The sequence below is a fragment of the Haliotis cracherodii genome, unplaced genomic scaffold (assembly GCF_022045235.1).
Source record: "Haliotis cracherodii isolate W230 unplaced genomic scaffold, xgHalCrac1.p SCAF_13, whole genome shotgun sequence".
Lineage (NCBI taxonomy): Eukaryota > Metazoa > Mollusca > Gastropoda > Lepetellida > Haliotidae > Haliotis > Haliotis cracherodii.
The window spans coordinates 12,433,379-12,448,815 of NW_027266268.1; the positions used below are offsets into that span (position 1 = coordinate 12,433,379).

At 37.1% G+C, this 15,437-nt stretch overlaps 2 protein-coding genes across 5 annotated transcripts in view; both read left to right on the forward strand.

The window, feature by feature from the left end:
* Positions 1-15,437, forward strand: part of LOC139459630 (dipeptidyl peptidase 2-like) — a 105,618-nt gene that overhangs the window by 38,388 nt on the left and 51,793 nt on the right. The window lies entirely within an intron of this gene.
* Positions 1-15,437, forward strand: part of LOC139459631 (probable G-protein coupled receptor 21) — a 51,960-nt gene that overhangs the window by 26,555 nt on the left and 9,968 nt on the right. Inside the window, exon 1 of one of the 4 annotated variants that reach the window (XM_071241213.1) lies at positions 1,552-1,699. The exons of the other annotated variants lie outside the window; for them this stretch is intronic. The gene's annotated coding sequence lies outside the window, so the exon portion shown is untranslated. Of the gene's footprint in view, positions 1-1,551; positions 1,700-15,437 lie in introns of those variants that run through there. 4 annotated transcript variants of the gene reach the window in all.

Sequence of the window (15,437 nt, forward strand, 5' to 3'; positions counted from 1 at the left end):
AAACACATGAACATTTTGTAACATTCAAGTATTCTTTTGCTCTTAGAAGATCAAGAAAACCTTTGTTATATTGCAGATGTTATGGCATTATTATGAGTTTGGCATTATGTAATGTGTTTGGCATTATAATTAGTTGGCCATTCTGTTAGACAAACGGTTTAGCGCTTGTTATTAGATGCAGTGAATGTCCTTTTGTGCATATGATGAAGACATTTGTAAGCTAGGTTTGGCATTAAATTGTCATTGATATTTTATAAAGAGTTTTTAATATTGTGGGTTCAGCATTATTAATGAGCATTGATTAGTTGGTATTCTATAGTGAGTTTGGTATCATTATGAGTTTGAATTTCACGAGCCAGTTTCTTTTACTTATTCAGTTGACGGTGTTTGTGGAGTTAGAAATAAATCTTGTTGATTTCTTTTAGAGATGGTAAGGTAACCACAATCATGATACAATGTATCCTGGTATACATTTGTTACAGAAATATATTAACAAACCATTTTCCAACACCTGTGTTACCACACTTAGCAATATCCATCCTATATGGCTACAGCCTGTACATAATCAAGTCTGGACCAGACAATCCAGTGATTGATGTTGTGAGCAGTGTGGTACGATGACATGCAAACAAATCACCAATTAATTGGTTAATTTTCCAGGACACTTATTGTCATCCAGAATATCTCAAGATTTCTTTTTCATATTCTCTGTGGGCAACTAGATGGGGAACCCATGGGCATTTGGGGTTGAATTAGGTCCCTATAGCAATCTATTAATAGATAAGGTGATTACTAGGTTGACCCTGATGATGTGAATCGTTGCTCATCTTATCAATCACTGGATTGACTGGTTCAGATTAAATTATTTACAGACTTCCATCATATAGTTGGAATGTTAGACAACAAACACACACACTCTTTTTCAAATGTGTTTATGATAATTTAACAGTGCTTTTGCTGGAGACAATGGCTTTAAGAGATATGTTCCTCTTTTCTCAACTTTCTTTAGGACATTCTTCTGTAACATTACCAAATTTGAAAAATATATCTTAGGATATTTTTGCAACAATCAGTCAACACCCAAGAAAAAATAGTGATGTGAAACCCTATAGTGTGTAATAAAATGTTGTATCAAAAGTTGATATAATGATGTAGTTTCTTTGTCCTCAATGCCAAGTGTCCCTCTAAAGGTCAAAGTGCAAGCACTAATGCACCAATATATGTACACTCAGTTATAGCCATATCGATAAATCAATGCGTTATTACATATCTATTAAATAGTAACCATATATGTTTGTAAACCAAGTAATAGTGGCTTCATTGAGAACCCAAGAAAGACATCAATATTTGTGTATCTTGTTAAGGTCATTACTTGAGAGGTATTCCCAGAACAGTGCAAGTACACGCTGCCACTGGTAAATGACTTCTGTATCATGGAGTTATTGTGTTGCGTAGCTGTAAGCCTCATTTCCAGACTATGTCGACATGTGGTGCTAATTAGCTTACTGAATCTTCCCGCTTTCTCCTGTCCCACAATGCTTTGCAGTCCCAACCATTTCTGAGGAAGATGAATTTATAGATCGGGGAGTGATATTTGGAGTCTTGTAAGGCTGCTAGGAGCTTTGGTGGATGCAAGGAGGTTTGGGTTGTGTAACGGAAGATAAGTTATTGGGAGGACGGGATATAGCAATCTGATGAGGTTTGTTGGTCTACGTTTATTTAGTTTATTGTTTTAATATTTGGTATCATTATGATGTTTCTGTTTCATTTGCTGTGGGGATTTTAAACTATTATTCTTATGATGTAAATGTATATTGACTGTAACTGTTCAATGTCAGTGTTTTCGTTTAATTTTATAATACTGTATTCGACATAATGAGCGACCCGCTCTAATAAGCGCCCACGGCGATATTTGCTAATATATATTGGCTAGGGTAACAATCCCAGTTAGCACCCCTTCCGATTGTTCAATGTACACAAGACTTATTTATTCGTGTATAATACGTGTGTTATATACATCCTCAATTATAGAAATTAAATTCTGGAAAAACATATCTGTCGCATATAAACATTTCAGGCTGTCAGCATAAACCACGAAATTTACGATCTTTCAAATAATATTCTAATAGGAGCCCCCATTTCTAATTTTGAGAGCGCCCTGGGTGCTTTTTCATGTCGTATACGGTAGTGATAGTTGATAGTGATTTATGGTAATTCAGTGAGTATAATAGTGGTTTCATATTGTCTACAAATGTCTTAGAATGTTAAGCCATTAATGCAAAATACTTATGCCATCCTTAAATCATGAGTAATGATGGCTGTTAGTGTAGATATTTACACTTTATATACACGACAACAATTCTTGAGAGTCACTTAAAAGCATAAGCCTTACTGTGTTCAAATTGAGCTTGATCATCAACTTGTTCAAATAAGACCCTCCTTATCATTTTTCATTATCATATTGAAGTGACTAATGGTGGCATTAATTAAGATAAAGTAGATCAGAAAAATTGTCAATCAACATGTGTAAATTTATATTTGTTGATAGATTCAAGGTACTATAGATTACTAAGTACACTGTAATACAGGTTTACTTCTCAGAAGATTGCAAACTGGTGAACACAACTTCTCTTAATGTTTTATTTTCTAAAAGTTTCGGCTTTTCATGCTTCTTCTTTCCAAAGCTTGATCTTTGTATGTTCAACTTTATTCTATATCATTAGTAAGTTGGCATGTGTTGAAAATATTATTGTATTTAATATTGATCACTTCAACTTAAGTCTTCAGTGTGTGTGTACATTTAAAGAAATACAACATTATGGAAAGAAACATGACACACAACTGAAATATGATTCGTGTCCCCTCATCTCAGTGTTGCCTGCTGGTATTGACTTGCACTCATTTATCAGATCAGGGTTTGTTTGTTTGTTTGTTTGTTTGTTTGTTTGTTTGTTTGTTTGTTTGTCTGTCTGTCTGTCTGTCTGTCTGTCTGTCTGTCTGTCTGTCTGTCTGTCTGTCTGTTTGTTTGTTGTTTAATGCCGCACTCAGCAATATTCCAGCTATATGACGGCAGTCTGTAAATAATCGAGTCTGGACCAGATAATCCAGTTAGCACCCCTTCCGATTGATCAATGTACACAAGACTTATTTATTCAAGTATGATACCAACTCGTGTGTTATGTGCACCCTTAATTATGGTCAATTAAATTCTGGAAAAATATATCTGTCGTATATGAACATTTCAGGCTGTCAGCATAAACCACAAAATTTATCTTTCAACTCTGTTTTTTTTTCACCAAAATAATATTCTAAAAAGAGCCTCGATATTTCTAATTTTAAGTGTGCCCTGGGCGCTTATTATGTCGAATACAGTAACTGGAATACTGATCACAGAGGTGTTCACTCCCTTAATATGGCATTACAAGTATATTGTTCAATATGTGGTAATCCCAATTAATATTCTCTGAAAATACTGGTGTCTTCATTATGTAATTGAATACCAAATGAACTAAAAAGTTAGGAAATGAAGAATATTCCCAATTATATTAAAGATGATGAGTTCAACTGCTGCCATACCCACAAATCATCTTGTGCATCCTGCATATGCCAGAGATGAGGTTACACTGCATCTGTGGTGAGAGTGTAAGTAATCAGCCATATTACCAGGGGGAGGTAGTGTAGTGCCTTGCTATATTACAACACCACGCAGCGAGAGTGCAGTGAGTAAATAGCAAGTTTTGAAAAAAGCAATGCTGGCAATGAGGGATGATGAATTTTGGCCGGTCTATTAAATAATTTACTTAGTATCTTTTGTCTGAGGAATTTATTAAACCTAATTATTTAATTAAAAACATTCTGGAATAACAAGTCCTTAAAATCATCACTTGTATGCGAAGTTTTAAAGTAAGGATGGACGGGTCCTATTCAAAATGTTCATGTTTACTGATCCTGTTAATCCTGGTAAGACGCGGCATGAGTAATCGCGTGAGGATTTTGGTGCTGAATAGGCCCCAAGTACCCCCATTCTTGTCATAATAGGTACCGCTCAGTGGTTGAGTGGATAGAGGCCATTTCCCAGGAGAGCGGAAGGTTGGTGGTTCAAACCCCCGACATGTCATAAAAAATAGGTTGTTGAAAGATGGTACTTGCTTTGTCCCTTGGTGCTAAGCATTTAAAGGGGATCAAACAAGGACTGGTCAGGTCGGAGTCTGTATAATGTATCTCAGGGGTATCCATGTTAAACTGTGGCGTGGGTTTACGCTATAAAACCAAGGCGGACTGATGTTGTATTGGAGAAATAGATCTGATTTTGATGAGATTGTCAAAACAAGTGGGTACTTTCTAATAGGTAATTTAAAGTGACGACTGACACGGGGCCTATTGAAAACGAGAACACTTTCTGTTTCCCTGTCCTTTGTACAATACAGAAAGAAATGCAATATTATCACCAGTTGGAATATGTCACCCAGAAAACTGCAATGAAACTATGTTATAACTTATCATGAATCTTAACAATTAAAACATCAAAAAAATTAATTTAATAAATGCGTTTTTTACCATAAAACCAACATAAGCCTTAGTATAGACTTCAAGTTTCAAGTAGAGTCTATAATGGGTGGTCATGATGGCATGTTTAATGACATAAAGGCATGTCATCAACCTTTGCCTTGGCTGACTTTTTTTAGAATTAACTAGAATAGCAGGAATATCTCACTCACATGTAGATTTGACATGCTGTAGACAAAAGCTGAATGACTCCATTTATTCCTGACACTCTACTCAGGGTTCTGGGTTCAGCAGGTCTGACGCTCGTTGTCCGGCTTCTGATTGTGTGTCATCATACCAGACAGTGATGGACATTGCTTATACTATCACACACAGGTTTGCTGGGTCCAGACACAATTGTTTACAGGTTTCTGTCATTTGGTGGAATAGTCATAAACTGAGTGTGGCATAAAACAACCAACAGATTACTGCCTGTCTGTATGCATGTCTGACACTCACAGTCAAGGGCTGACGGGACCTTGTGTTGGCAGTGTGTGCAAGGAATGAGGTGAATGTGTGTTCAAGTTGTTGTGACTTCCATTTGGAACAACGCTAATATTTTGGGAGGTGATGTAAAGTCGTGGCCATTGATCATCCATGCTGTAAGAGAGCACACATTCCCCCCAGTCACGCCTTAAAGCACCATTGTCAGCTATGGAAGAGTTATTGATTTCAAGCCCACCATCTTCTCGACCAAGATTGTGAAATATTAAGTTCGTTTTACAGCATATAACATGTAAGTCTTTGATTTTTTAGTCAATATTATGATTTTGTCATCTCACTGCCAGTGGGATGTTCATTCTGTCAATACTTTGAGAACATTTTTGTATATACAGTTACAAATTGAGGGATTATTCAATATTTTTATCTGTAAGTTCTACAGATAAAATTCAACGTATCATCCAAGCAGTATTTATCCAACAAGACAATCATTGATCCCATGTTCCATACTGATTCACAAAGTATAAGTGATTACATATGAGGGTAAATATATTGATTATTGATCTCCAGCTTCATATATTTTTGACAGGCTGAAGCACCATTTCTGCTTGGCTTCCCTTGTTAAAACAATGAGTTCTGGCATATTGATGTGAAAGTTTGTCAGAAATAGACACATTAGAATCAGTTTATGGGAGCTTAGTTCGCATGCAATACAGCAGCAGTAAGTAATGTGTGGATTATTATACCCCAGTGGGTTCTGTAATGAATTGTCAGAGGAATAAAAGGAAGAATTTTGTACAGATTACACACAGAAGATATACAGATGACATACTGATGACATACAGATGACATACTCATGACATGCTGATGACATGCAGATGACATATTGATGACATATTGATGACACACAGATGACATACTGATGACATACAGAAGACACACAGATGACATACTGATGACATACAGAAGACATACAGATGGCATATTGATGATATACTCATGACATGCTGATGACATATTGATGACACACAGATGACATACAGATGACATACTGATAACATACAGAAGACATACAGATGACATACTGATGACATACAGAAGACATACTGATGACATACTGATGACATACTGATGACATACAGATGACATACTGATGACATACAGATGACATACTCATGACATGCTGATGACATGCAGATGACATATTGATGACATATTGATGACATACTGGTGACATACAGATGACATACAGAAGACATACAAATGACATACTGATGACATACAGATGGCTTACTGATGGCATAATCATGACATACTGATGACATGCAGATGGCATTCTGATGACATACAGATGATATACAGATGGCTTACTGATGGCATAATCATGACATACTGATGACATGATGGCATACTGATGACATACAGATGACATACTGATGGCATACAGATGATATACAGATGGCTTACTGATGGCATAATCATGACATACTGATGACATGCAGATGGCATACTGATGGCATACAGATGACATACTGATGGCATAATCATGACATACTGATGACATGCAGATGGCATACTGATGACATACAGATGACATACTGATGACATGCAGATGGCATACTCATGACATACTGATGGCATACAGATGACATACTGATGGCATAATCATGACATACTGATGACATGCAGATGGCATACTGATGACATACTGATGACATACAGATGACATACTGATGACATGCAGATGGCATACTGATGACATACTGATGACATACAGATGACATACTCATGACATACTGGTGACATACAGATGACATACTGATGACATACAGATGACATACAATACAATATCATCCCATCCTCTGGGATGAAGTCAAGTTCATGATGTTTGAAATATTGACATTACTGATACATTGATTTTACCACTGCCATGTACGCACGATTACCTCATGTTTAAAGATTATCAGGGTTTAGAAGTACTCATTGCCCCACGACCATGGACAGTATTTTTATATGTCAGACAAGTGTGAGTTGTTCCTAGGTACGTGACTGTGGACCAGTGAACTTGACTGGACATCAGTGACAATTGGAAGGAAAAACAACAAAATCCTTTCAGTTTGAAGAGATGTAAATGGTGCTCCATTCAGAATGGGTTACACGCTTTAGTACATGTGTACTTATCAAAAAATAATCTGTGAAAATGCTTGGAAAAATAACATTTTATGTTTAAGCAAACAAAAGTCGTTCACTGGACACGGTGATGTTCTGAAGAAAATGAGGTTGTTAGGCGTGTCCTTTGAGAGAAACATGTACGTCTTAAAGGACTGACTTTAAATATATTCTGTCGCAAACACACACACACACACACACACACACACACACACAAAATTCTTATATAAATTGCAATTCATCCATGTTTATTTATCAAGTAGATATCTGTTACCATGGAAACTGATCTGCCCATTGGTTTTTATGGCAACCCCCTAAGGGAGGCATCAGCTGGTAGTAAGGATCAAATGCAATGATCATGTAATATACAATGGCCCAGATCTTAGTATAGCTTCAGGCAGTGTAGTAGAGATTAAATTTAGGCACATGTACTCACTTTGGTGTCAGGACATATTGATATGGTGATAGGTCGAACTCAGGTGTGTGACACTGGGTGCAGCACTGTTTGCATATGGAGTAAGTAAATATGAACATGACTGTATGCTTTATGTTTGGATAAATATTTTTAGCAGACTATCAATTATTATTTTGTATGTGTTTTGTTTTTTGTGTGATAATTACTATATGTATGTTATGAAGTTTATTGAGAGGTTTTAAGGCAAATTTCACAAATAGATGGAATTTAAAGAATATTCTTCCTTCCTAGCTATCATATTTAGTGATGATAAAACAACCGTGATTTGAAATACTAATGAATACATATTACAATATGTTTGGAAAATCAGGTTTATTGCATTTTTCAAAATTATATTTGTCAGAGGGTACACAAAGTATGTGATTTAGACTACCAGTTGTCGGACCTTGTGGAAGAATAGCCTCGGTGGCTGAGTGGGTTAGAACGCTGACTATGGGTGCTGGTGATTGGGTGCCTCAGTCTCACAGTGGGTTTCAATCCTGGATCTTACTCAACCCAAAAAGTACAAAAATTTGACCTTTACTAAAAAATATATATTTGTTGCTTTTGACCTATTTCATTGAAATTCAGAAATAACCAACTGATTTAGAACTGTGAAACAATTCTTGGCTAGCTTCCTGTGTATTGTGTAGCAGTGTCACCATAGAAATGTCCAACAAAATGGCAGACAGCTAAAAAATGTGATGGGGAAGTACAACATATGGGTGAATTTTGGACCAAGGGATTTGGGTTATTTTTATTCAGATTCGTAAGAAAATACAGATGAAAGGAGGCATGTGATATGTTGTCGTACATAAAAAATTGCAATACGAAAGTCAGGTCAGGCCAATCACCAATGAAACAACTGAGTTAATGAATCTAGGAAGTTGGATTTCATAACCAATGTGTCAACCATCCCTGCAGACAGAAAATGACTACATGTCTAATCAAAATAGCTTTGAAGATTCATATTTAAGCCTTGCCAAAATCTTGTCAGTAATGCCTGGCCAGAAACGGGATTATTCATGCATGTTTTGACAATCCCTGTACATGGAAACCGAACTGTGTGAACTCATTCAATAATTAATGTGGTAAGTATTTTTCTGTATGACCTGTTCTGCACTGGAAACCCCAGTGGGTGTCTAGTATATAAATATGTTGATGGGAAACAGTTATTTCATGCATCTGAAATATTAATCCTTTGGGCTAAACTGATGGTGTCCTTCTTCAGTCAGAAATCCACCAACTTCACGCATTATTGACAGGGTCAGTGACAGAGACAACACCAGTTTTGTACAATAAGGCCACACATGTTTTGTTTTTCGTTTCATGGGCCTGTCACCCCTACTGAAAAGCAGCTGGAAAAGAAAGAAATTAAACATAAAAATATATATTTTTGTCTCCCGCTAGTAATATGGACCCTCTTATACAATATAAAATATTATATATAAATTCCATGTCTAGATCACTATCAGTGATCCAAGTAGCCAGCTGCAGTTTTAACTCCATGGCAGAATGACTTTCATATGAATAAACAAATGATTCATATAGCTATTAATTTTAATTGTTATTTCAACTGACCTTGTATGGAAAAGCTGGAATAAATATGTGAAACAGAAAATTAAAAAAGTGTGGCCTAAATGTTCAGTGGCCACTTGATATTCTACAGTTGGTTTCTTAATTGTTCCAGTAAGGAGGAGGCATTGCCTGGTGTCCACAGTTCTCTGTGCTTTATTTCATCCTTTAGGCGTGCCAGAAACGTGTGGGCTGGAATCCCTGATTATGTTTCTAACTAAGGTTTGTCAGCACCATAGCGTGGGTTTCATCCATGGTAAACGTCTAACACCTGCATTGCTTCGGGCTTTCCTCCCACATCAATCCGAAATGCTGTGATATAACTGAAATACTGTTTAAAGCTCAGTGTCTCTCGCTCCGTCTCTCACTCATTCACTCTTACGGGATGTGAATGTTGTTTTAGGTCCTCATGTTACAGCTCCTACTAAGATGTCCTTGAATCCTTCATCACTGTGTGTACTGTAAGTATTCTGTCAGCAACCCCCTCTAAGGTGATAGGGACTTCAGCACTGAAGGCATTAGCTGAGAAGGTTGAATCCTTTATCACTGAGTGTACATCATTCTGTCAGCAACCCCCTCTAGGGTGATAGGGAGTTCAGCACTGTAGACATTAGCTGAGAAGGATGAATCCTTTATCACTGAGTGTACATCATTCTGTCAGCAACTCCCTCAAGGGTGATAAGGGACTTCAACACTGAAGGCATTAGCTGAGAAGGTTGAATCCTTTATCACTGTGTGTACTGTAAGTATTCTGTCAGCAACCCCCTCTAAGGTGATAGGGACTTCAGCACTGAAGGCATTAGCTGAGAAGGTTGAGTCCTTTATCACTGAGTGTACATCATTCTGTCAGCAACCCCCTCTAAGGTGATAGGGACTTCAACACTGAAGGCATTAGCTGAGAAGGTTGAATCCTTTATCACTGTGTGTACTGTAAGTTGGTTGGTTGGTTGGTTTATTGTTTAACCCCGCACTCAGCAATATTCCAGCTATATGACGGCGGTCTGTAAATAATCGAGTCTGGATCAGACAATCCAGTGAATAATATCATTGGGAAAAAAACGCAATTGGGATCGATGACATGCATCAACCAAGTCAGCGAGCCTGACCACCCGATCCCGTTAGTCGCCTTTTACGACAAGCATAGTCACCTTTTACGGCAAGCATGGGTTGCTGAAGACCAATTCTACCCCGGATCTTCACGGGTTGTGTACTGTAAGTATATTTTTTTAGCAACCTTCTGAAGCATGATAGGTACTTCAGCACTGAAGGCATTAGCTGAGAAGATTGAATCCATAATTATTGTGTAAATTGCATGTCATATAAGTAGGTTAGCACCCACTTCTGCAGGTGATAATTAGCAGGGGACTAACCTACTTAGAAGCTGCTTCTACCACATTGCTATATGATGCAATTTACACAACAATACAAAAAGCCATAGGCTTTAACTCCCCTCTCTTCTAAATCGAATCATCCAATCTCAGCATGTGCACAAAACAAGCGCTAGTGATATGAGGTCAGATGTGACCAACATAGTAAGATATAACACAGGGTTGATCAGCTATATGTAAAAGGTGTGCTTAACGTCTCTGTGAGTGGAGTTTTATTATTCTCAGTCCCCTTTGCTTGTCAAAAAAGGCAACTGACAGGATCGGATGAGCCTTGCTGACTTGATTGATGCATGTCATTGTATCTTAGAACTTAGGATCTGAAAATGTACATTAATGGCCATTTTAACATGAAATGTTTGTGCAAGAGTGGTGTAAGTAAACATTCAGACTATATGATGGAGTATACACGAGTTGTCAGGTAGCCAAAGGTGAAGGTGACTGTATGATGTGTCTCTGGAATTTGTTGTCTGGGAGTGTTCTAGAGGAGAGTCTTTCTTGGAGGATTCTCTTCATGAGTCAACCAGGTGATAGGTATTACTAACGTAAGTAAGTGAGTTGGGTTTACACTCATAACAACACTATTCTGCGTGACGAGTCAATCATCATCATGTTGTAAAGAAATCTAAGTCATTCTCAAATTCGATTTCTGGCAAACATCACCTGATAAATTGCAACCTTTTATGGATTACTAGCTCACCTGAATTCAGTGTTCAAATGATCTAAGGTCATGGTGAATTATTCATTTGTTCTGAAGAATCTTCTCATCTATTTCTCCGCAAATTCTGTTTATCCCCACTTTTTTCAAAACGGGGGGAAAAAGCGTATCCAATGGCAATGAACCAAACTCCATTTCCGAACTGCACCAGACTGGAGGGATATGTGATCTCATGATGACTCTTGTTATGTTTAGTTTTGATTTGTTCATGTTGTAATCATGAATAAGTTATTACTGTAAAATGATTCAGAGTGTGTGTTGCAATCTGATTGGTTGAAAAACATTGTTAATTCGGGTTCAAATCCAGGAAATCTTCTTGACTTTTCACTGCATATGAATATTTCAATAAATACAGTATCTCAAAATTGACAAAATGCAACACTCGGCATGTTATCAAGAATACTGCATCCATTGTATATCACTGGATTAATCGTTACCAGAAATAGACTTTTATTTATTTAATTTTTCAAGACCCCGTCTCCAGATCAGGGCATCAGCTGTATCATGACGTCATTAAAAGTATTCCTGACTAACGTCATATATACTGATGGAAATGAATAAGGAAACTCTTTGTACAGAGTAAAGTGATATGCTATCATGGGTTTCCAGTCTCGTCTACCAAATACACATTGGAAACAACGCACACGAACACATCTCAACATTTGATTCTGACGTGTTGAATTTGTATTCGTGCTATTTTATATGTGAGTGAGTGAGTGAGCTTTAAACAATATTCCAGTTATATCACGGCGTGTCACCTTAATGTGGGAGGAAAGCCCGAAGTGATGCAGGTCTCAGACGTTTACCACTTCGGTGAAACCCACGAGTATGGGCATGGTGCTGACAAATCTAGAAACATAATCGGGGCGAACCGGGATTCGAACCCACAATCATAGGTTTCTGGCATGCCCAAATGACGCAACTCTGCACAGCGAATCGCGGCGCCTTAGACGACTGGGCCACACGTGCCCCCACTATTTTATATGTACAGACAGTAAAGCTTATTACCCTTTAATTTTCATTGTTCCCTTATTCGTTTCCATCAGTATATGTCTCAAGCTGTGAGTGTTTGGAGGAAGAGAGTTCAATGGAAACTTTCCAATATCTCTTGATGAGCATTATGTGTTTTCAGTTTTGCAGGTGTTATTGAGTACTCATGCTTGGAAATTTTATAATTTGAAACTTCTGGCTAATGCTGTTGGTTCCAAATGAAATTTTCACATGTAGTATCCGCTAAAAAACCTGCATATCTCAAGACACTTAATGATTATCTAAATATGTAAATACTGTATTCGACGTAATAAGCGCCCCGCTCTAATAAGCGCCCACAGCGATATTTGCTAATATATTGGCTAGTGAACAATCCCAATTGGCACCCCTTCCGATTGATCAATGTACACAAGACTTATTTTTTGGCGTATAATACGGACCTGTGTGCTATATGAACCCTTAATTATGGGCAATTAAATTCTGGAAAAATATATCTGTCGTACATAAACATTTCAGGCTGTCAGCATAAACCACGAAATTTATCTTTCAACTGTTTTTTTTTTCACCAAAGTAATATTCTAATAAGAGGCCCCTATTTCTAATTTTGAGAGCGCCCTGGGCGCTTATTACGTCGAATACGGTAGGTATATAATTTAGATGTCTAACTGAAGTCTATAAGGTAAAAAACAAACACGGGCAATAAAGGTTGAGAACATATTATAACCCAAGCTTAGCATCAGCTGAATAAAGCTGCTTAAAGTCAGAAATCAATAACATTTAATCTCTGGAACTTATGAGAACATGAGAAATTGAGCTATTAACATTTGTCAAAAGAATGTGAAGATATATTAAAAATCTGTTGAAACAATAAGACAAACCAGACAATCAGCTTGGCTCATGTTCTTCTCTTTGAAAAATGAGATACGAAGAATTATTATAAATTTCCCATCATGTACAATTCCTGGGGATATCAGGTTAATGAGAAAGACTTGTCTGATGAACATTAAACTAGTATTTCAATGTCTGAGAAAAATGAGTACCAGTAAAAAGATGTTAATATAAAGATTAAGTATGGTAAAATATGTTAAAATGTCAAAGTCATCATTTAAGATTTGTATTTCGCAATACTATTTCAGCAGTGTTGAATCAGCACAATTTGAGGTGACGGCACTCTTGGTAGTTTTCTGGGTCAAGACAACTGTATATTTTATTCATCAGTACCGCTAATTTTAGCATGTCCATTGTATTGACAGGAATTGTAAATAATTGAGCAGTTCAGATAACGCAGTAACTAGAGACAGGTGGGAGTATATATAAGCTGATGGAGGCAGCCTACAGCGTAAACATAGAGATGAATCGGTTCCTGGTAAACACTGCACTAAACATGTTCTAATTTCAGACTTCTTGGTCTTAATTAAAGTAAGCAGTACTGGAGCAGTCCTCCAGTAGGAATCACAGTGATGACATATCAAACTATCAATGTATTGCAGTTGTTTGCTCTACGATTGTATTATATCAATATAATTTTAAAATTGCCTTATATTGTTGACAGTATGCTTTCAAGCGGTAGTTTCATTCATTGCAATTAGTCACAACTAAAACATAAAATATATGTTAGAAAACTGTCTTTTTACGGCCAAATTTCAAACTTATTCATTTGCAAGAATTACGCCTATAAGAGATTACAGACTTCCCTGCTTCTGAGACGATATGTTTGCAGTCATATTACCATCCTATCCTCCCGGGTACCCATTCCTGGCTGGGCGAACATTGGCATATTTTGAACACTTCCTGCCTAAGAAGAAACCTGTTCTTCAGTGTGGGGCAGAACCGAAGCTCAAGAAACTCGGTGTTATGCTGCCTAACACATTACCCCAGTCATCCACTCTCTGCAATCAATATATCTGAACTTTCTCTATTTGTGACCTGTGTGGAGTACAGAAATATGGCATATGTCCAAACATACAAATTTCCCAGTAAGTTTTACTCATTTCATGCAATGACCGACCTTAGAGTTTCTTTGTAAACGTTGATTGCACTCAGGTGTGCATTTCATCACTTTATCAGACATCCTTTTGAGGATGATTGATCACCATCATAAGTCCAAGGCTGCGGGGTACCGAACATTTATTACTGTCTCTGTGGTTCCAGACTCTTGTATGTAGGGTAATGTGCCCATCACACTGTAGGTGTCAAATGGCTTGGCTGGGACAGCAGCCTCTGTAGCTGGTTATTGTTACTGTAAGTACAGTTAACGAGTTATCCCATGCAGGGGATGGTGAGAAAGGGATTGAGTTGTGAGAAATTGTGTAACAACATTTTGTTTTGTATTTTATTCCTTGTTCTAAGTATCTTTGAATGGCATTTAGAAGTGATGAACATAAGTAAGAGAATATATGGTTAAGATGTCAACTTCTCTTTTGAGGAACACATCGTTTCAGAGTATAAGGCGTAGGTATATATACTAGGAAAGACATATATAAGTTGACATCCATACATTCTCTTTCTTGTTGTAAATGGGTTTGATGTATATTTTGTCTGGTGCTATCGGACTTACGGGACACTTCATAATGACATAATTGTTGTCTTGAGATAATATCCTGGATCTGTCTGTGGTATGTACAGTGACTGTTAAATGTTCATCGCAGACTGAAACGTTCAACTAATACTGTAATCCTTGTAATCTAATGCCTTAATGTCTTTACTCTGTACTTGGTGTTAACAACAATAATGACACTACTACTACTACTACTACTACTACTACTACTACTAAAGTTACTACTACTACATAGACTAAACTACTACAACTACTAAAACTACTACTTCTACCAAACATACTACTACATCTGCTATGACTTAATTACTACTGCTACTACTAAAACTACTGCTACTACTAAAACTGCTGCTATTACTAAAACTACTGCTTCTACTAAATCTGTCTACTACTACCACTACTGCTACTAAAACTACTGCTGCTTAGTAACTACAACTACTAATAATAATGATAAAAATAGTGATATTGATAATAATAAAAACAATAGTACATTTTGACGCTGCAAACAACACACGCTCAGTAACCCCACCCTACATACAGGACATATGTGAACATTCATTGTGCCTTCTCAACTCCCAGGTATGCAACACAACAGCTTTGAAACAA